Source organism: Argopecten irradians, chromosome 12, assembly GCF_041381155.1.
Source record: "Argopecten irradians isolate NY chromosome 12, Ai_NY, whole genome shotgun sequence".
Taxonomy (NCBI): domain Eukaryota; kingdom Metazoa; phylum Mollusca; class Bivalvia; order Pectinida; family Pectinidae; genus Argopecten; species Argopecten irradians.
The window spans coordinates 5,831,321-5,854,875 of record NC_091145.1 but is presented as its reverse complement, the minus strand read 5'-3'; the positions used below and the strand labels follow the sequence as shown (position 1 = coordinate 5,854,875).

Sequence of the window (23,555 nt, the reverse complement as noted above, 5' to 3'; positions counted from 1 at the left end):
AAACAATGCATGACGTATTTAATCTGAAACATCATAAAATGACCTGTTTAAACACTAGAATGAGGCGTCATTTTATTGGTTGAGAATTTTTCTCTCTTTCCCTGATAGAATCAATCATATCCCTGCTCTAATAAGGATTTGTCCAAATTACATATTATACTGTAATACCTATTGTCATGATGATCTCCATTGTCATTTGAATACAATACAGATTAAACCTAAAATCGCCCAAATATAAAATATTCCAAATATAGAACGAATCTTTTGTGAAGAATGGGAATGATTTCACGAAAAGCGTCCAAACCCTCACTTCAGTGTCTATATATAGTACTTTAGTGTATTCACTGACTAACCACTGACGTCATTTAAATCGGTTAATGGTTTTTTGACGTCCGTCGGAGTAATTTTATTCAAAGACTGGGTCATCTTGGTCAGAACAATGATGAACGTCCAGCGAGGAGTCATCATTTCCGGTCAGTATTCCTGAGGTCACGGCCGGGCCAGTGCACGATATCTATCTCTAGTAGTAAAACTGAAACGTCCTTCTGAGTTTTTCTGCAGAATTTGCACAGCTAGACTTTACCCCTTTCACACGTATCCCCGCTCCCTTCCTCTCAGAGGGAAACTTCGTTCAAAAATGATCGTTGAGAGAAATACAATCGGAAACCAAATTTTGTTCTTTTGCTTTGTCTTCACGATAACTTATTTGCATATAATAATAAACAAGTCACAGTTAAGCATGATATAATTAATATTTTATTCTTAGCTAAACATGATATTTTTAAGAAATTAATTGCTTTACAGTTTTCTTGAAATCCTGAGAAATGAACGCTCATTTTCTACTCTTGATGGGAAGCATGTTAAAATTTCAGTTAGTATACATGTTAAAGAGAATGAATGCCAATGGTATAAAAAGTGAGTGTAAATGCTCATGAAACAAGAGAGACCAACATTAACTTTCTAGTAAACAGAAACATAATAAGAGAGATTGCCCATTCCGCCATTTTTACGATCGGCAGAGGTATCCCTGCATGTTCCTAGTGGTTTTTTTTAACGTACTCCTTTAACAGTTAAGCATATCAGGATAACTTGGATATGTAATGCAATTTTCGATAATTTTTAGATTGTATTATCACAGTTTTTTGGAAGTACAATATTTTTTTAATGATATATTGATAAAAGAAAGTGTACTTCCGGTTTGATTTATGATTTAAGGAGTTTTTATATCAAAACATCTTAACCGAAAAACTGGTAAAATTAAACGATAATGTAATGTTTAAACGCAATATTCATGCAACAATAATGTGCTTAAACTAAATAATATGCTAATGTAGTAATCTAGTAAGCCAAGAAAAATGCCTCTAAACCGGAGGCCCCTCTGCCGACATCCATTGCAATCAAAAGTTTCCGATCTCTCTTTCTGTTGTAAATGAAATCTGGCTGATCCTGATGAAGATCGGCGGACCGTTACTTATTTAGACGGAAGGTCTGATGTTGTTCATGTTTCAATAAACAAAAACAGAAACTTATTTTTTATGATACACACACTCCGTCACGCCAACGACCCCATAACAACACCAGAAATGTCTTTATTTTGACAGCTGGCGAGCTCGCCACGTGCGCGAGGGAGGGTCTAGGACTTAATGTTATATCATATGGACCATGCTTAACTTATTACAGGAGTTAATTAAGACTTTGGCAGAGAGCATGTGCTGTGACGCTGAGATTAAGTGAACTACAGACCCTATCAGCGATGTAGGGGTTCTGTGTACGGTATATAAGTCTATGAAAATCCAATTATAGATGCACGTGCCTCAAATTAGCTCAAAACAAATGACATGGATCGGCCCAACAGGGTCGGGGGAACGATATCATTGATGGTTTATAATGTCTATCCTGATAACGGTAGATATGATCGTCCAGGGGTCTTACTAGCAATGTGTATCGGACCGTAATGTTAGGTAATGATGTAAGCACATACCTTAGTGTTTTAGGAGATTCTAAGAAATTTTATTTTATCTGGTTGATTTATTAGTTTGATTGATTAATCCACTGGATTGAATGATTGATTGATTAAATGATTGATTGATTCAATGATTGATTGATTCAACGATTGATTGATTCAATGATTGATTGATTCAATGATTGATTGATTGATTGATTGATTGATTCAACGATTGATTGATTCAATGATTGATTGATTCAATGATTGATTGATTGATTGATTGATTGATTGATTGATTGATTGATTGATTGATTGATTGATTGATTCTGACAATATAAGGTCGCGAATGACATTTAAGTTTTTAGTCCTTATTGAAATGACAGAAAGTTCCAACACTTATATATATATATAAATGTCATTCAAGAAATCCAAAAATCTTTGCGGCATGTTTGTACACGTGCATTTCACTTAAACCAAATGACCTCTGGTGTAATGAGCACAGTTTAACGAACCAAGTTTACCCCACATTACTAATATTCAGATTTAGCTTCTAAAATGCACCATGATGCATGATTAAGAAATGTGATCTTTATTTTGCCCAAGGTAGAGCATTTAATGCACTGAGAACCGTTTACCTATGTCTTCGTGGTAATTGCAAGGACTTACTCAAGAATTTGACATCTCGGAATTACAATCTGACGGGCAGTAGCGTGAACCGAACACGCCTTCGCGGTCAAAGATGTGATGTTGAAAATAGAGAAACTGGAAGCGCCTGCAGAATGTTGCACATTCGCTGGGATTTAATATTTTACGTAACCAGAAATTGTTTATTGATTCTAAACAACATTTCGGAGCCGATTTTATCAGAATGTACGCTAAACTTTGAAATTATGCAAACTGTTGCATTATTTTATCAACTTTATGAGATAAATTGTCTGCATGATCATAACAAATTGCTACCATCTTCACATCATACAAGATAAAAGCAGAGATTTTTGTTCTGAAGTAGAACAGTCGAAAATGAAAATCTGGTGCGTTTTTATCAAACTTTCATTCCTTCATAATTATGCCTAGTTTAACGGTGTCTCGACACTCATAGAAAATGTTGTTTAAGCTGGAACAATCGAGTTACAGGTGAGATGGTTATCGACAGTTACCTGGCGGTTTTTCGTTGGCCATTGCATTCTTCTAATATGTGAATACATGCTGTTTAACCAATAACAGATGTCCGTAATAGCAGCGTTGTCATGGAAACTAAATGTTCAAGAGTTCGTGGCTATACCTTTTAATTACAGAATACAATGGCAGGCTTGTCTTTTGTATATGTTTGGTGAAGTACTGCATTTAAAAAGTACCTGTGTGGGTTCCTTTTTTCAATTATCTCTTAGAATTATAAATTCATTACCCGTGGTTATAATATCAATGATGACTAATTGCGGACGGCGGTTACACATAAAATGAATCGTTTCCCAGTTTTTGTTGATACAAATCCCCTTGGTTACCGGCATGTTTTGGGTCATATCAATTTCTCAATATATACATATACATATCAATTTCTCAATATATACATATACATATATATAAAAGAAAATGGCAAACGTTTACAGCTATGTTTTTCGACTACCCATATATATTTGTCGCAATTGCTTTGACGGCGGCATTCTTCAGTAATATAGCACTATAAAAAGGGCAACAGTTCCACTATACAAGAAGACACAACATGAATATACCGCAGTCTCCCAAAACACGCATCTTGCACAACATACACGCAACACACCACATACACGGGAGGCCGTCCTTACATGACTATAGCTGTTAATTGGAGGTTAAGTAATCAAACAAACAAACAAACATTTGTATTATATTTCATTACATAGCCGAAACACATCCATTGGTTCGAATTTTTACCACCATTTCCTTTGATACGGGACTATGACCTGCTAACTTTCCCTAGCTTGGTCAACATTTTTTCTTTTCTGGTTACCATGGTTACAGATGCAACACGTTAACGACATTTTCCTTTAGTTTTTTTGTGACCACTGCTACAATTTTCTTTAAACGACATTTGTCACATTGTCTTGGTTGCATTCCTATTAGTATGAACTTCCAACCATGCCTTGACCACAGAATTATCATTTTCCATGGTAAGAGAACTATGAATTGCCACCATTCCCTGGTCAAAGAATTATCCTTTTTCAGTTTCCATTTTGAAATACAACATTTACTTCATACTCCTTTGATGCAAAATGGTCACTGCAATATTTCCATAAAAATATGAAGAAAGAAGGTGTGTGCTGCAATATCCTTAGTTGATGAGCTCTGTTATAACTCGTTGGTTATGAAAACAGATGAAATGATTTGGTCACAATTTCCTTGAGTATATCAAAATCATTGTAGCCACATTTTCCTGTTTTAAAACATTCGATCCTGGTCACAAACCACAGTATTTCCTGGAATTAAATTTCAATTATAGTCCTTCCACAACTTCAACTATCATCGATGTAGGGCACTATCATTATGCTACATTTACATTAATCCGTTTCACACTCTCCTAGCTCAGAAGGAATCACTGTTTTTGCACGGTTAGTTGTTAAAAGATTCAAAAGTATTCCATTACTTCATTGGTAAGAGATAAAAATCCTCGCGACATCTTTCTTGGAAAAAGATAAACCATTTTGCCACGTTTCCTTGGTTACAGTATTTGAAATCTTCGTCACATTTAATTTAGTATTAGTTGATAGGAAACGTTTGGTTGGTAACAGTAGCAAGGTTTTAATTGTACTTTCCTTAGGAATATCTTCAAAATCTTTAGTAAATATCCTTTAGTAAAAGACACGATATCGTCACCAAATATTTATAAAAGACTTTTGTCATTTCTCCTTGTTGTAGGCTGAATAATAACATTACTTCAAACGGGCCGAGTATGGTTGTTATAATTTCTTTGGCCATAGTTTCCAAAGCTTTCCCAAATGTTTGTTGTTAAAATACACCCGCGAGATCATCGCCAAATTTTTCCTTAGTAGCAAAGGCTGTTGCCACAATTTCCTTGGTAACAGATAAAAGTCGCTGCCGCAATTTCCATAGAAGCGAGTATATATCCCTTTGTAATAGATGTGTGTGATTTTTCACATCGCTGTTTTTTTATTCAATATTTCTTTACATTATTAGGAGATATTGGTACACTGTTCCATGGGTTACAAATTGATCATATGTATTACATAGTAGCATTGTTTTCGTTATAGGTAATAATAACATATTATCTGTAAAAATATATTAATCATTTATGGACATTTATTGATGTTAATATGGTGAGTTACCAACCTGATAGAATAAATAATAACCGAGAACGATAATTGTTTTAAAAAAATGTGATACGCTTCCTATTACAATGAGAATGGCATGAGGACATCTCCTTGAGGAAACTCAACGTTTGGGCCACTGTAATGTCACAAAAGTGTTGCGATTTTACACTGATTTTTTTTCTCGATGAAAACATGAAATTCCATACCAATCATGAACATGGAGAACTTACGTAACAACTTGAAATGTATCATAATTGGTTATGTTTCTGATGCAGAATTGAGTATTTACATCGATAAGTGAGATCAGAAACATATTTCTGGTTAGATCTAGTCCTAAACATGTATATACACACACATATAATATATAGATATGCTGGCGTTCTTTGATAGAATGAAGTAAGCTCTAATTTACAGTAGCAAAGGAAAAGTCCAGATAAACAAAAAGAACTAAGGTAAAAACTATACAAAACTTGTTCATCATTTATAAAATTTATCCAAAAACCCGTTCTATGCCTATTTAAACAAAATGTCAGTATACCATTTCCTCCCCTGCTAATTATTTCGAAAACATTAATAAATACATAAAAATAAAAACTCTTATTTATTTTTATCACCGGATAAGCTTAGATAAGTAAGTATTAATTGTAAATTAATGTTTTATAAGTTGCTATAACTACTTACCCCTCTGTCGGTATCTGCGCGAAATGGTGGCAGTGTTACAAAATGGAAGCTATTTATTGTATGTTATACCTACGCACGTGTATCATCTGTGTGGTATGTTATACATGTCGGGATACTGGCTAATTAATATTGTAGTAAAGCGCAATATCCCCCGCCCCCTATCTACATCATCTTATTTACCACAAGTATTGGTCATAATTTGTTATTTTTCTGTTACTAAAATTAGAAATCAATAAACAATATTATTTGTCACAAGTACATGTTTGTTATATATTATAAAACGCGATTTATAAAGATTTTATTTAAAATGACGTCACTTCCGGGTCAAAAAAAACATAAAAAAATCGGTTTCATCAGAATCAGATATCTTAAAGGGACAATTCAGTCTAAGAGAGCATTCAAATTTGTACATTTATCAGAAAAAAAACCCAGTTCTAATGGAAATTAGATCAGTCGGTTTTACTGTGATATGCCAGAAAAGCCCATGGTGGTGAAATGCGTGTGGAATGTTCAAACTCGCTCGCTGTCCGCCATTCTAATTGTGGTCAAACATCTTGTATGCCGAACCCTGTCCCTTGCTCGTAGAGTGATGCTACTTTCGTCTAGAACTGCTCAAATCGCTCTGACAGGAGTGTGTTTACCTTATTAGGTGAATTGTCTTGCCTAAAAATCATTTTGTCACCTCAACAAGGGGTATGTAGTTCATTTGTTTAACGTGCGTGACTTTGGCTCGGATATGGGTACAGCGTACATATGTATCTGCTTAATCTTATTGATCAACGATTTGTAATTACAATGGTATCAATTAAAATACTAAACATTGACGTGGTATTTGTCAATAATTTATGTCATATGTTTCATAAGAAATGTAGAACAATACACTTATGCCATATTTTGCTTTTTGGCTATGTAAAAGAACTAGCCTGAGTGAATTGTCTCTCTATGAATGCCATATTTAGACTATAAAATAATCGTTTTCTTATACTCATTTCTATTGTTATTTTGTCTTGTTTGAAAGATAAAACTATACTAATTAGTACCTTATACTGTCATAAATGACGTCACTTCCTGTTTAGATATCCAGAAGCCAGGCAGATGTAGAATTCTTACTAGATAAGATCGACTCGATGTTAATTTTGACACCGCATGCGCGTGTTTTGAGATATTAGATGAACAAAGTTCAAAATGAACATGTTTATTTTTATATGTTTAGTTTTTTCCCTCAGTAAATGTAGCTGTCAAAGTTCAACTGGGTGTTCCAAGGCTTTGCAATTCTTCGATTCACGAGGTACACCGACAAGGGCTAACTCGATAGTGTCATGTTTAATATCATTGAAGCCACGGCTGATGAGAGAGTATGTACACTGTATGAATGAGGTATGCGAGACGGGTAAAAATGGCGTAGATAAATCGAGCAAGCGGTGGTTACACCGTAGTCTCTCCGAGGTTCGAACGCGGTCATTCTAAATCAAGTCAGAATGTAGGTGTCTTTTCCGATAAAAATATTCAAGAAGATGTTACCAAAGCTATATTTTTTCTTATACGTGGATACATTATTTACGAAATGAGTTAAAAATGACCGGAAGCGTTAAAAATAAAGTAAAAGAAAAACAGGTTTTTTTATCAATCCGACAGTGTAAAGCTTAAAAACACCAAGGCTTCATGGAAAATATGAAAAACAATTTTGAAAAAGTAATAATCCGAAAATACAAATACAGATTTATATAGTCCGCTAAACCTGCCTATATTATTAGGCTTTTTTAATTTTTTTTGTCTAATATATATATTAGGCAAAAAAAAAATTGAAAAAGACTAATTATATAGGCAGGTTTAGCGGACTAAGGTTTATACTGAAAAGAAATCAACTTGTTTGTTTTCATTTGTTTCTAAATAGTTAAAACATATCTTACACATGCATTGTGTGTTTTAGAGTAGCGTTCAGGAAAAACACCATCAAAAGAGGAAGAGGGGTTACGTATGTCATCTACGGACTTGAGAAAACACATAACTTGGTAACCGCATCAAGAACCACAACCGAGGTGGTCCGAGTGCTAAACAATTACCAGATTACTGGATAGTGAAGACAGAGGTACTTCAGAATGACTCAATACAGATGCATGCTTCTGTTGCCGGTAGCTTTTCCGCTGAGGCGGTAGATGAAACAGATTATCTAACGAATCAAAATTCTTTCTGCAAGGCTGTTTGTTTTTATTTAGATTCCATACACTTTCTTGATCAGACACTAATTAATTAATTGAAGCAATACCCCATAAACATTTGCCTTTGACATTTTCTTTGGCCTTTCCGTTTCAAAACGAGATTTGAGTACGTTAGTCGATGTTTTTGCAAGCAGCATCGTTTCCGTATCCCACTATCTCCCAGAGTTCATTGCGGTCCCTCATTCAAATGAGTCCAAGGGAAGGTAACTCGTATCCGTGAGCAACTTTTGCTAATTTTCTAAAAATAGTTTTCAACTTTCGATGCCTGTCTAGAACTTGAACGAACTACTTTGGGTCGATTGCTTCGTTCGTCCCAGTAAGGGAATTAGCAATTTGCGCTGACTTGTTCGTGCAATTTGACCCGATCGTCTGAAAGCGAAACCAGATTCGATTGCGGTTTTGTAGCGCTAAATATTCGTGAGGTTTGGTCTGATCATCCGTACATCCTTAATTCGAATCGACCTTCAGTAAGCGATTTTGTAACGTTGGCTAAAGCCAGAAGTTGATCTTGGCATCTTCCATATAAATGTCGTTTGTTATAACCGAAGCACAAGAATCTGGCAAGAATTTCTAACCAACAGTATTTATATATATATAATCTATATTAGATACAGTGGATGTGGCGCAGTGGTAGAAGGCGCAGGTATGTTTGGCTAGGCAATTGGGTGCCGTAGATCGTGAGTTCGAGCCCCGGATAGGGCACGAGTCAATAAATTGTCCTGCTTTGTTAAATTGTGTTTCTTTAATATGTACTATAATATATATATATAATATATATATATATCAATACTGTTGGTTAGAAATTCGTGCCAGGTCCCTGTGGTAGCTGCAGTTCTGACTGACCAGACCAGAGCCGTTCTGACCATACACCATACTAACATACTAAGGGTTGTCCGTTACACCGTTCCAACGGAATTCTACTACTCAGCTGTTTTCGGCACCACGCATAGATAATTCGTCTAACAATAGATAAACATCTTCGCTACTGTCTCTGTAGCTCGTTTAGACAATACAATATGACGGCAAACATCGGAGCGATGCCAAGCCATAACAAAAAACCTATCTAACATTGACCGTAGTTGCAAGGGGGAGATATGTTCTTAGAAGACAAGCTCACAGGCACATAAGCATTTTTAAAAAAGGTTTCGAAAAGTGTAAGGGATGTTGGAAATTCATATCCTTACTAACACCCCTGTTCGATAATACTTTTTAAGACAAATTGTTTAAATGCATGTGAGTGTAGGCAGACTTGGTGAAAAGCCTTTGCGGAGAAGGATTTTTTTGTCCTTTGTAGACAAACTTAGTGAAGAGTTCTGACATTGGCCATTGTGGAGAGGGAGAGCTTTGTCCTTTTTAGGCAAACTTAGTGAAGAGTTCTGACATTGACCTTTGTGGAGAGGGAGGGGACTTTGTCCTTTGTAGACAAACTTAGTGAAGAGTTCTGATATTGACCTTTGTGGAGAGGGAGGGGGCTTTGTCCTTTGTAGACAAACTTAGTGAAGAGTTCTGACATTGGCTTTTGTGGAGAGGGAGGGGGCTTTGTCCTTTGTAGACAAACTTAGTGAAGAGTTCTGATATTGACCTTTGTGGAGAGGGAGGGGGCTTTGTCCTTTGTAGACAAACTTAGTGAAGAGTTCTGACATTGGCCTTTGTGGAGAGGGAGGGGGCTTTGTCCTTTGTAGACAAACTTAGTGAAGAGTTCTGACATTGACCTTTGTGGAGAGGGAGGGGGCTTTGTCCTTTGTAGACAAACTTAGTGAAGAGTTCTGACATTGGCCTTTTTGGAGAGGGAGGGGGCTTTGTCCTTTGTAGACAAACTTAGTGAAGAGTTCTGACATTGGCCTTTGTGGAGAGGGAGGGGGCTTTGTCCTTTGTAGACAAACTTAGTGAAGAGTTCTGACATTGGCCTTTGTGGAGAGGGAGGGGACTTTGTCCTTTGTAGACAAACTTAGTGAAGAGTTCTGACATTGGCCTTTGTGGAGAGGGAGGGGACTTTGTCCTTTGTAGGTAAACTTAGTGAAGAGTTCTGACATTGACCTTTGTGGATAGGGAGGGGGCTTTGTCCTTTGAAGACAAATTTAGTGAAGAGTTCTGACATTGGCCTTTGTGGAGAGGGAGGGGGCTTTGTCCTTTGTAGGTAAACTTAGTGAAGAGTTCTGACATTGGCCTTTGTGGAGAGGGAGGGGGCTTTGTCCTTTGTAGGTAAACTTAGTGAAGAGTTCTGACATTGGCCTTTGTGGAGAGGGAGGGGGCTTTGTCCTTTGTAGGTAAACTTAGTGAAGAGTTCTGACATTGGCCTTTGTGGAGAGGGAGGGGGCTTTGTCCTTTGTAGGTAAACTTAGTGAAGAGTTCTGACATTGGCCTTTGTGGAGAGGGAGGGGGCTTTGTCCTTTGTAGGTAAACTTAGTGAAGAGTTCTGACATTGACCTTTGTGGAGAGGGAGGGGGCTTTGTCCTTTGTAGGTAAACTTATTGAAGAGTTCTGACATTGATCTTTGTGGAGAGGAAGGGGGCTTTGTCCTTTGAAGACAAACTTAGTGAAGAGTTCTGACATTGATCTTTGTGGAGAGGGAGGAGACTTTGTCCTTTGTAGGTAAACTTATTGAAGGGTTCTGACATTGATCTTTGTGGAGAGGAAGGGGGCTTTTTCCTTTGAAGACAAACTTAGTGAAGAGTTCTGACATTGGACATTGTGGATAGGGAGTGGGCTTTGTCCTTTGTAGGCAAACTTAGTGAAAAGTTCTGACATTGACCTTTTTGGATAGGGTGGGGGCTTTGTCTTTTGCAGGCAAACTTAGTGAAGAGTTCTGACATTGGCCTTTGTGGAGAGGGAAAGGGCTTTGTCTTTTGTAGGTAAACTTAGTGAAGAGTTCTGACATTGACCTTTGTGGAGAGGGGGGGGGGCTTTGTCCTTTGTAGGTAAACTTAGTGAAGAGTTCTGACATTGACCTTTGTGGAGAGGGAGGGGGCTTTGTCCTTTGAAGACAAACTTAGTGAAGAGTTCTGACATTGATCTTTGTGGAGAGGGAGGAGACTTTGTCCTTTGTAGGTAAACTTATTGAAGGGTTCTGACATTGATCTTTGTGGAGAGGAAGGGGGCTTTTTCCTTTGAAGACAAACTTAGTGAAGAGTTCTGACATTGGACATTTTGGATAGGGAGTGGGCTTTGTCCTTTGTAGGCAAACTTAGTGAAAAGTTCTGACATTGACCTTTTTGGATAGGGTGGGGGCTTTGTCTTTTGCAGGCAAACTTAGTGAAGAGTTCTGACATTGGCCTTTGTGGAGAGGGAAGGGGCTTTGTCTTTTGTAGGTAAACTTAGTGAAGAGTTCTGACATTGACCTTTGTGGAGAGGGGGGGGGGGGGCTTTGTCCTTTGTAGGTAAACTTAGTGAAGAGTTCTGACATTGACCTTTGTGGAGACAGAGAGGTTTAGATTAAAGAAGTGCGTTTATTATTTTGGATTCCCTTACCCGCGAAAGTCACCCTCATCAATCATGTCTTTGCTTGTAGACGGTATCTATCGCCTATCCAGCTGAATAGTAAAGAGAATGATTTCATGTCTTTTAACACAAGATGGATCATTGTAAACATGATACCAAACAGTTTATCAGAAAGTAACAAAAAAAAACCCACAAAAAAGCACTTCCTCTGATGGTTTCGATGTATCATAGTGCTACTCTGACCCTGTTAACTGTCAGTGATTTGTAATGGTGTATTGGATGTATTTCTCCGAGTTGTACTTCATGATATTTTCTTTTTCGTTCGAATATTTGTTTCGCGTCGGAAGTACAGATTCTCGCAAATAGTTGTTTCACTACAAGTGTCGTCAATCTCTGTCCATACATGAAAGTTTCAAAACTAATTTCATAAAAAGTACATTTTAATAAATTTTGTCCTGAAGGTAGGGCGGTAGAATTGTGCTTGCTGTCCCATTGTAAGATCGTAAAGGCGACTTAAGATTGGAACTTATCTTTCTCTTCTTTCTTACTGACTTCTCTTCCTAACGTCTCCCTTGACACCAGCTCACATTTGACCTTGAGTTGAGCTCTCGCCCCTGCGAGGAAGGCTCTGTGTTCTATAGAGGTAGGACGATTGGTTTACCAGTATAATGTGACCGAGTGAGGTGTGCTGTTCGGTGTCTCTGACGGTATGGTTCAGTGAGATAGCACTATAATAAGGATATGAGTTCCAACTATCATCAATAGAATATACCGCAGCCTCCCAAAACTTGCAGACATTTACGCTCGCAAAACATAATACAGAAGACAGTAACGTAATAATGACCTTGTCTGTTAAATATGACGCTAACCAACAAACAAACAAACTAAAATATTAGAAAATCGTTTATGCCATGTTTCTTGGCATTGAGCATCGCCAGTTACACATCTGACCATCATCCACTTTCGCGTCTGAGAACAGAACGTTTGTAGTTTTTTTCCCTTGTTCCCGAGGGTGAAAGAAAGAAAATGACCCGTTTTGAAGTATATTAAAGTGCACTGACATTGTTGGGAAATATCATCATATGAGCAGTATATTTATCATAAATGATATCTAATAATCACTACATAGTGTACATGTGAAACAAAGGTATTATTATGAACCGTTATGATGAGTAAACAGAGATATTTCTGTAGTAATGAGTAAACAATGATATTATTATGATCCAGGAGTAAACAGACAGGATTACATTCCTACTACATATGTCAGTGGTTGACATGCTGTATTGAACACGTAGATCTATTTTTACGTCAGCGCGTGTGTATGTACAAGTTCCTACTTCTGACCGCGCGTGCACTGCACCTTCCAGATATACGTGATTGTTTATGATACACTGTGACACTTATGTATTGGCTTGGTACTTATCATGCGCCTGGGTTCAGGGTACCTTCTGTTGTATCCTCAATTCTCCTCTCCATCCCCTTCCCCTCCCCCATCCCCAGCACCCCTCCCCACCCCCATCACCACTCTCTCAGCCCTTCTCTTGAAGACAATATTCCATTGCCCATGAAGGATTATTAGCTCACCCTACAGCTAATTCCATATCATGTCCCTATACTTAGCAAGATAAATAGTTTTCTAAGGATAATTGTGTAAGCATTATGCATGCTATAACAATGAAGTTATGCATACATCGCCCCTTCCCATCTCCAACATCTCTCGCACCCCCTCTCATCGCCTATTGACTTCCATCCTTGTCCCAATCGGCTTTGTCCCACCCATCTTGCTCTCGCCATTTTGCCCCCACCATCATGCCCTACCCATCCTGCGGCCATCGCCATCTTCTCAGACCCATCAGTATATTTGATGAACATCTGGAGACCCCTACTCCACCCATATTGGTACTACTCAAAGTAAAGCCCCACCCTTCCTCTTCCTTTCCTCAGAGTGCCCCCCTTTCCCAAGAGTGTCCCATGGGACGAATTTAATATATATATACACCTGTGACGAGTATATACCCAGTATAACCCCCTCCCTCTTCCTCACCATCCCATGGCACTTACTATATATACCTATAGTATTTACCGAGAGTATTTATATGACGTGCTGTGACAGATATGCTAGAACTGTAGGGTCTGACGTTTCTTACCCAACCCCCCTCCATCCCCTCCCCCTGCCGTACCCCTTCTGTATCAGTACGTAGCTATGTATTGCCCCGTAAGTCATGATTCATCTAACCGCAAGTACTCTTAGTACAAGATGTATATTCTATAAGTAATCGCAGACTATCATTCTGCGGTGAGGTATACTTAATATTGTTATACAGAACGGATCGGGAAATAAGTTGAATTCTGAATGCAATTTGCAGCTTCATCCTCGCCCAAAACTAGAATTTGCTCTATCGCTTATTGGCACTTTAGACGAACCACGGTCAAATGAAATCCATGTGTATTCTCGTTACTAGTGCGAACAATGCTTCAGATACATGAAGGCACGGTACCCTCTCATGTACCATACAGTTACATGTACATGAAGTGAGGATGACATCTTGGCATTATACAAAGTTATCTATATCTAGAAACAGTTCCTTTTAACATGAATTACGCACGAGTCCTGAAAGTTACGATAGTACTAAATCCATCAGAATTCTTGTTTATTGTGAAAACTGTGGGAAAAGGTCCTGACTAAGTCGACGTTTTTCATGAATAACCCTGCGTTTTGATAGCACGTAAAGTCAATTCAAATCAAGTGTTTCGATAGGCATAGAAAATAAAGGAAATTTTATCATAAACTGTCGCCTTTTCTTTCAAAAATAATTTTGTGCATTCGGCAACTTTTAGCTTAAGAAATACTTCAAGAACACTTAAAAGTTGCCTTCAGTGAAAATTGTAGTAATAGTCTTCTTGTAATATTATTATAAATAGTTGTCACTCTTGATGAATCGGAAACTATACTGTGCCTAAATGACGGAAAATATTTGAAGTTTACGGAAAGTTCCGATATTTCCCGATTGTTGTAATTGCAGGAGTTTTGCTTCTAACGAACGATTGTGGTGAGAGAAATACAATCTAGCTAACACCAGTTTTGAAGTGCAAGGATTTGTTAGGTATTTGGCATATCCAACAAGCAAACAGATCTTGTGGTATGATTACTTAGCACGAAGCCAAACTGTATACACGGAACCCATCACAAAGTGTCTCGGATTTCTTACAAAAGGCCCATTGAGTCTGTCTATGCAGGTTGTAACAATGAGCAGGATTTGATGATACATCTTATGGAATGTATGGTTGTTGCTATTTAGTGAAAGCCAAGAAAAAATAAACAGACGTTTCCAAGAAATAAAAGAATGACGTGAGACAATAGAGCAAAACGAACAACAATACTGCAACCGGAAGTGGAAGGTGCCCCAAAATAATATGTTTACCAATTTAAAACAATAACAGGTGAATTCATATTTTTTTACTTACGAAAGTTGTTTCAATGCGCTATTATGGCCATGCGCCAAAAGCAAAACAACGTCTTTATTATTTATTTCTTTGATTTATCTAGTGTTTTTGAAATCATATACCGTATAACTGAGTTTTTTTAGCTAATGTCTAATTTTTGCTATTTTCACCATAACATAGCTTTGTGATATATAAACGGGCGAATTTTAGGTGAACAGTTAAAGATGCTCCACCGCTGACAAATGGTATTTTTTCACTATCAAAAACAGGAGCAGACAATTAAGTATTTTTATTCAGTTACAAAAGTTACTCACTTTACACCAATACCACCATTGAAAAGTTTGAGCTTCTAATTTCACTTTAAGTTAAAAATATGAAAAATAATTAATTGCATCCCGAAAAAATTAAGTGGCACTATATCCTATATAGAATGAAGTACTGATTGCGCATGCACCAAAGGCAAAATAAATTATTCTATATTATTTTTTGTGTTAATTAGCGATATATATAAACGATTAAACACCCTTTATTGTTCAAATGATGAATGCCATTTATGCCCTGGCGGCGGTGGAGCATCTTTAAGTATCATGATTAAAAAAATTTAATTGCCCAAATTATCGATTTATTAACAATGTGTTAGTAGTACTAGACCAATATTGCGTAATTAGCTGGTCAACAGTCTCCAGAATAAATAATAAAGTTAGATTTTCAGAGAAATCCAAACACGTGCTCCAATTCTAAGATAGAAGATTTCACGCCCCCGCCAATACACAGCGTCAGTCTAACAAACTATTCAGCGTTAATCAGTTTCTCGTTAACCGCGAACTATACACCAGTCGACAATGCCACAGAGAGAGGGGAACAGAACAGAGAGAAGAAAAAAATGAAGAAAAATGTCATGAAAAAAATGCCTGGAACAAGCGCCTACCAGATTACATTCATACCAATACGGCTGTGAAGTTTCATCTCGCGAGAGTTGTGTTCGAGAACAGGGGAGGTATTGTATGTGTATGGACTGTGTATTATGGGATGTGGTTCCCTCTGTTATCTGTTATAAAAATGGTAAAACATGGAATAGCAGAAATGTTAGAGATAAACAAGTTTTAAAAAATAATGCTGAGTCCATATGGACACGAAAGGCTCCGAAGATAAGTCAACCAAGATAAAACAAAAGGTTAAATGACAAGATTAACCAGTTATGTGAACGTTTTGCTTTTTTTTTTTTTTTTTTTTTTTTTGTTGTTGTTGTTGTTGTTGTTGTAAATCAACAATGGTACTTCAGGCTATAATATACAAAACTTAAACAAGCATTTACATTCCTGTATATCGCCATTGCATTTGCATTGAATAAAATTACGAAAGCTTTAGACATGCTAGAATCGGAGGGGGGGGGGGGGGGGGGGTAATAAAAAATGATGCGGAGGAAGAGAACGTCTGTCTTTCCAAAAGGGAAACACCAAACCCAACAATGCAAAAAGGTAAAACCATTCACTACCCAAGTTAAAAACTGCTACAATGGTTTTTTCCCCCAAATACATGGTATATGACAAACATAGCTGTTTCAAAGTCTCTGTCTTCATTCGTACGTAAGTACAAAGCATATTTTGGCACGTGTATACAGTTTCCGACAACTTGGCATTTCTGCAACATAGCATAATCTCCACTTTGTTAGAAAAACGAAATCGTCAGCTACACAGCGATACTTAGTGTTCTTTAATTGTCTCCCCTTGCCAGGCTATCCGAGCAATGCCTATTTCAACTCTGGTCACCAACAGCAAACTACATCAATATGTACAACGTATGTAGATTTCAAGGTCGAATGGAGGTTAAGGTTACATGCAACTACTTTAAGTTCATGTAATGTTCACACCAGATGCCAGGAAACCCTTTCTTAAGAAAGCGAATACAATTTGTGCAGCTTTTCTGTGGAAAGTGGAATCGTTGTTGCGTAATTGAATGATAATTTGCCTGTGATAAGATGTTTTCGACATTTGTTGGGTTCGCTTCGTATTTCAAAGTATGACAACATGAAATTGACATAGCAGTCACTGATTATCAGATAATACCAGATTCTAGAACTCTACAGCTCTCTACGTGTCTGCCAACTGGTACCTATACCTGGAATACCCGACTGTGGCCACCGGGGTCTTGGACTATGCATTCGGTTAGCACTCTCTGTTTCTCAGACGGTTTCCGGTTTCTGTGACCTTGGGCGGAATGGTATGGAAACTCTTTGGTTACCAATTTCTTGGATTTTGTATTACCGATGTTTCCAATTCCGTCCCAGGTTTTATCGGTTTATTGACGAAATACACCGAGGAAGGGCTACCAAGTTTGTTCAAATCGATGACCTTGAACATCACTTAGGTCACTTGGGTCATATATATATATATATATATACTTTGTTATTTGTATTTTTTTCTTGTAACGAGAAGATTATTATATCTGGTATTAACTCAGATCATGTGCCGTTGATTTATCATGCTCATCTTCAGTAAATAATATTTATTATCATCATTGATCATGCCGCCAGGATCATGGGCTATCAATTGCGCCCATATTCGTTCACATGAATGACCTTGACCTTCATTAAAGTTCTTAACAGGGAACAAATGGGCTTAAATCTTTATACAACTTTCCCATAAGGCAATATGGCCATGCCTGAATAATGGATCATGTGCTAAGTGCCAGGTAGTTTATTCAAATCGACTTCTCTGATAGAGTCAAAGGACCAGTTACCTGGCATTTGGTATGTAGCACACTAGTATAAAGGGCAACAGAATTATTAAAAAAATGACCTTTGCCTTTCATCAAGGAAATAGGGGTTCAAATAGGTCAAAACCTACAGATCTGATATTGGGTTTATTGCATACTGGAATAACGAGCTTCATGATTGTAAATTCAAGGTAACATGGGTCAAACAGGCTTTACGCCTTGAAATGACTTCTCGAGATTTTGATAGAGCCCCATAGGCCTGATGTTAGATATGAAGCATGCTGAGATAAAGTGCTACCAATTTGTTCAAATGCATGACCTTGACCTTCATGCAATATTCAATGGGGACATATAACCAAAAAACTTAGAATGACTCTCCACATTGCATAAGAGGACCAGCGACCTCCTGCATAGTCTGTAGCATGCTGGGATAAAGGGTTTTAAATGTTTATTCGAATGAATGGCCTTGACCATTTTTCAAGGTGACAAGGGGTCAAACAGTCTAAAACCCTTAATTGAAGTGTAATTCTTCTCATTAAGCAAGCTGTTTAAAACCTTATATCTGGTCTATAGCATGCTGGCATGAAAGGAAAAGCTTGGCAGATTGAAGGTCGTTATCTGGTTATCGCGTGTATAGAGACTTCAAGAGGACAACGCTACTGTCTGTGATAATACTTCATCTATAAACTAAAATATCACCAAACAGTGAAATTCATAACAAATGGTATATTATATATTTACTTGTATGTCGAGATAAGTAAATCGTATATCGCACTACATCGCCAGAACTGCCCCCAATAAACAAATTGGACGTTTTCATTGCTACGTTATCAAAACTTTTGGATGCAATTAAGATAGTAGGGTTTCCGATACCGGTCGGAATACTTGTGCTATTCGCTATAGGCGTATTCCACTGTGTTTGACAGTTTGACTTCTATCTTTAATCTACTGTATGATATCGATCACACATCTGACGTCATAGAAAGTGAAACGAACAGCACCCCTCTGTATCAGTAGTCGGTGACCTTGAACTTGTTGTGACCGATAGGTACAATATCACCAGTTTCAACAATCTAGAGCTACCAGAGTTACCATTCTTGACACTCAGTTGAACAGAAGGGATAACAATGGACTGTGGGGGAGAGATTTTCAAACGTGCATTTCTGATATAAAAATGGCACCAATCCATTTCAAACCGAAATGTTGTCGTGGCCAGAGGACTCTATTTACTGTGGGTGGGAAAACGCATGAACAATAAAAAAATTATTGCTTGCGAATGCAAAACTGTTGCACGTGAACGCAATACTACTGCATGTGAACGCAATGCTATTGCATGTGAACTTAATACCTTTGCTAACGACTATTCTGCTGATGCAACTATTCAGTCACAACTAATCTGACTGTCATAGTATCCTTTAAAGATGCTCCACCGCCGACAGAGCATAAATGATATTCATCATTTGAACAATAATTGGTGTTTAATCGTGTATATATATGTCTAATTAACACAAAAAAAAAATGAAAAAGATTATGTTGCCTTTGGTGCAGGCGCAATCAGTACTTAATTCCATATAGGATATAGTGTCATGGAATTTTTTCGGGATGCAATTAATTATTTTTCATATCTTTAACTTGAAGTAGAATTAGAAGCTGAAACTTCTCAATGTTGGTAATGGTGTAAAGTAAGTAACTTTTGTAACTGAAGAAAAATACTAAATCGTCTGCTCCTGTTTTTGATAGTGAAAAAATACTATTTGTCAGCGGTGGAGCATCTTTAATTATTCCATATAATATACAAGAATAATTTTCCTTATTAGGTCTCCAATGCTATTGGAATTAGAACTGTAAGTTTGGCTAAAGGGATACAAGATAGGTCATTGTGTCATTTATCCAAATTAGGTAACTGTGGCCAATATCTTATTCTTTTATCTACATCAAAGGAAAGATTGATGTGGTCTTTTTTACATTCTTAAAGCTATTTTTACTATACCATGAAAAAAAGCTTTTTAATGTTCATCTCCTGTCAGCGGAGCCTTTTTATATAGAATGTCTATCGATTCAACTAGCTTGGGCAATGTGGCATACATCAAAATTAGGCCACTGTGACCTACTTTTTTACATTTAATATAAATGGATTGCAGGTGGGTTTTTTTTCATTCTCATTTACCAGAATTACACCCCTTCATTTCACTCGGTCAGAATAGTTTCCCATGCGAAATATGATTTTCTTGCACTGACCATAACTGCAGTTTAAATCGCACTTTAAGGTCAACGCGGTACACGGTATATGTAACGTTATAATGTATCTACATGGTATTGTACATTTTATCGATACAATACGACCGCCTGTTAAACATAAGCCTTTAAGATGACTCAGGACTGTACATTCTCTTGTTCCCGAGTAATACTCGCCACAATGTGTACACATGAATGTATTTGTCATTCAAACTTGTACAGTTAAAATCACGACATTTTACTAATCATTTCGATAGCATTTAACGGGCACACACTGAATCTCAATACATCCTGTGTTATTGACAAATACATACTGTCCTGCAACTAGCCAGAAAATGGATCATTGTGTATTAACATTAATTTTACATATATGTCTATTGAGAGACGTTGCATGACACCATTACGTCACGTGCACATTAACCGAGTACTTTTTTCTGCGCCTGACCGAGGAATCGAACCGATTGTCGACGAATCTCGATTGGTAATTTCTGTTATTTTCGGTCCACAATAGTGGGAATTCACGATTTTATCAGACACGGAATCATTTTCCCCCATGTTATCTAGAAAAACACACAGAGTTAGAAAACAGAAACTAAATGTGCAAACATTTTTCACAAACATATGGAATAAAAAAAAAACATCAAAGAATTTACTTATTTTCGAAGCCTAAACTAAAAATGGGGTCAAAATTATAAAAATGGGCGTTTACTTAACCGAAACCGCTTTTGTCAATTTAGGATTCAGACGGTGATTCATGATGCAGAAAAACTGTGATTTCAACGTATGACATTAACGACCTAAATATAGGGGAGAACAATATGCTTGTTAGCTTGCGACTCGATAAAACAATAAAAATTTTGTCTTTAAAGCCTAAATCTTAACATTCTGAACAAAAATACTAATGTATTGTTCCTCCATATAGTCACTAAAAAGGCCCAAAAGCGAAGTTAGGTTATTTAATTTTGCGTTTGTAGCAGTATAAAAATTTGAAATGTTTTGTCAAGTTGACCATTGCATTGTATCATGATAAAATATGCAATGTTACGTTATGCGACAAGGGTAAAAAGTATTTTCTAACACTTAGCGTGCAACCTGCAATTTGTCAAAATATTCTTAAAATCGTTTTTCACTTAATCATGATATTTACAAGCTGCTCGTAAGAAACAGATATAAAATCCTACTCGTAAGAAACTGCTATTATATCCGTTTATATATTTTTACTATGCGACCCAGTGATATTGTACTAACTTTAGATTGTTATCCATCAATCAAAGATACTATCGACTGTTATAAATAGCTTAAGTTTGAGTACAGTAATATCATTAATGTAATCAGATAAATTACGATACATTATACTAATTAATGAATATTAAATTATTATTTCACTCGCATCTGTTCCGGCAAAAAATACGGAAACAGTATCGCCTCGCCAAGCTTTAAAAATGGAAAAAATAGTTACAAATGTTGATGCATTTATTACTTTATCGATAAATATATATATATATATAAATAATATAACCGTTGAAACCCTAAATGTTTCCGGTAAAATACATAAAATTAAGGTGTTTTGTCTTACCAATATAGTGCTGGTTGATTATCAATCGAATTGTGTTAGAACTATTCGATCATAGCTAGTGAAATTTTATTAGCCCCGGTGGTGGTGATGTTTGCGTACGTCGTCGCGACATCACTCTCGTTAATACGCTTGATAAAAGTGTATCGGAGACACGATGCTGTTAAACGTTTTCCAGTATCCGCATTATGACAACATGACGTCATCGAATCCGATGCACCCAAATGATCATATCACCATGCTTCCACAAAAGGAAGCGTGACCTTAGCGATTATTTCACGAACGGTGTTCTTGAAGAAACAATTTCAATCATTAAATGTAATTCGATAAATCAATCATTTATGCTACTGTTTATGAACACCATAATCTCCGGTAATATTTAACAATGACCATTTATAGTTGTAGATGATTTTAGCCTAAGTCATAACGCTTCTAATGAAACTGGAGTGGCACAAAAGCTAACGTCATATGGCGGCGGTGTGTACAGATGACGGAATGGCACAAAAGCTAACGTCATATGGCGGCGGTGTGTACAGATGACGGAATGGCACAAAACCTAACGTCATATGACGGCAGTGTGTACAGATGAAACTGGAGTGGCACAAAAGCTAACGTCATATGGCGGCGGTGTGTACAGATGACGGAATGGCACAAAAGCTAACGTCATATGACGGCGGTGTGTACAGATGACGGAATGGCACAAAAGCTAACGTCATATGACGGCGGTGTGTACAGTTGATGGAACGGCACAAAAGCCAACGTTATATGACGGCGGTGTGTACAGATGATGATATGGCACAAAAGCTAACGTAATATGACGCCGGTGTGTGCAGACGAAGAAATGGCTTAAAAGTTAACGTCATATGACGGCGGTGTTTACAGATGACGGAATGGCACAAAACCTAACGTCATATGATGCCGGTGTGTACAGACGAAGAAATGGCTTAAAAGGCGGTGTATACAGATGATGGAGTGACACAAAAGCTAACGTCATATGACGGCGGTGTGTACAGTTGATGGAGCGGCACAAAAGCTAACGTTATATGACGGCGGTATGTACAGATGATGGAATGGCACAAAAGCTAACGTCATAATTTATGACAGCGGTATTACCAGATGATGCAATGGCACAAAAGTTAACGTCATATGACGGCGGTGTGTTCAGATGACGGAATGGCACAAAAGCTTAATATCTAGTTTATGCATATAGAAGGGACAAGTTTTGAGCCGTACAAAATCAAAGGTCGTTTGACGACGGTACAACCAAAACAAATATGACCACATTGCATTTTTTACGTTAACACCGAAATTAAGTTGTTATGCAAGTTAATAGACAGAGAGAAAACGTCATACAAATGCGATGAATAAACGCCTTATAATAAATATTATAAGACTGCTTCACATTTACATTGTATAAGCGTCCTTAAGCCTGCTCATTGGTTGCAAAAAATCTCCATTTCACTTGCAAAAAATCTCCATTTTGCCTTGAACAATATACGTAAAACAAATTCCATTCCAATACACAAGCACAGTATACTTATTTTCCTTAAATTTCAGAAATATGTTTGCAAGTATTCATGGATATTCGGAAAAATATCAAAATTATGGCATTTTTCCATATCAAGCATGCCTTAATTAGTTCTTACCTTAACATATATAGTTCATCTTGTGTCTGCTCCGAACTCAGCCTCTGAATCTGAATGCGCCAAAAGTATAAATAATCCCGTGAAGATAGACACACGACATCCTGTACACAGAATTACACATGCATCTCCTCAACTTAACAAAATTCCGGAAAAAATGTAGGTTAAGAAAAAAAATCCGTGGTACGTAAATATCCTGTTAAGTATACAATCGGTCGGCTAAACCCATTCCTCCCCAACTGGTTACGTATGTGTATTGGCCGATTGTCATCCGAGCTGCTATTTATGTAATTTAAAGTTTCTCTCGGAGGGTTTCAATAACGGGCGTCATGCTAGAGTTAACACGTATTACAACTGTAC

General features: G+C 37.2%; 1 protein-coding gene across 2 annotated transcripts in view; it reads right to left on the bottom strand.

Annotated features, from left to right (window-relative positions):
• Window positions 1–23,221, bottom strand: part of LOC138336802 (filamin-A-like) — a 134,968-nt gene extending 111,747 nt beyond the window's left edge. The window contains exon 1 of one of the 2 annotated variants that reach the window (XM_069286373.1): window positions 23,199–23,221. The gene's annotated coding sequence lies outside the window, so the exon portion shown is untranslated. Of the gene's footprint in view, window positions 1–5,928; window positions 6,052–23,198 lie in introns of those variants that run through there. The other variant, XM_069286372.1, reaches the window with a different exon arrangement.
• Window positions 23,222–23,555: the final 334 nt, after the last annotated feature.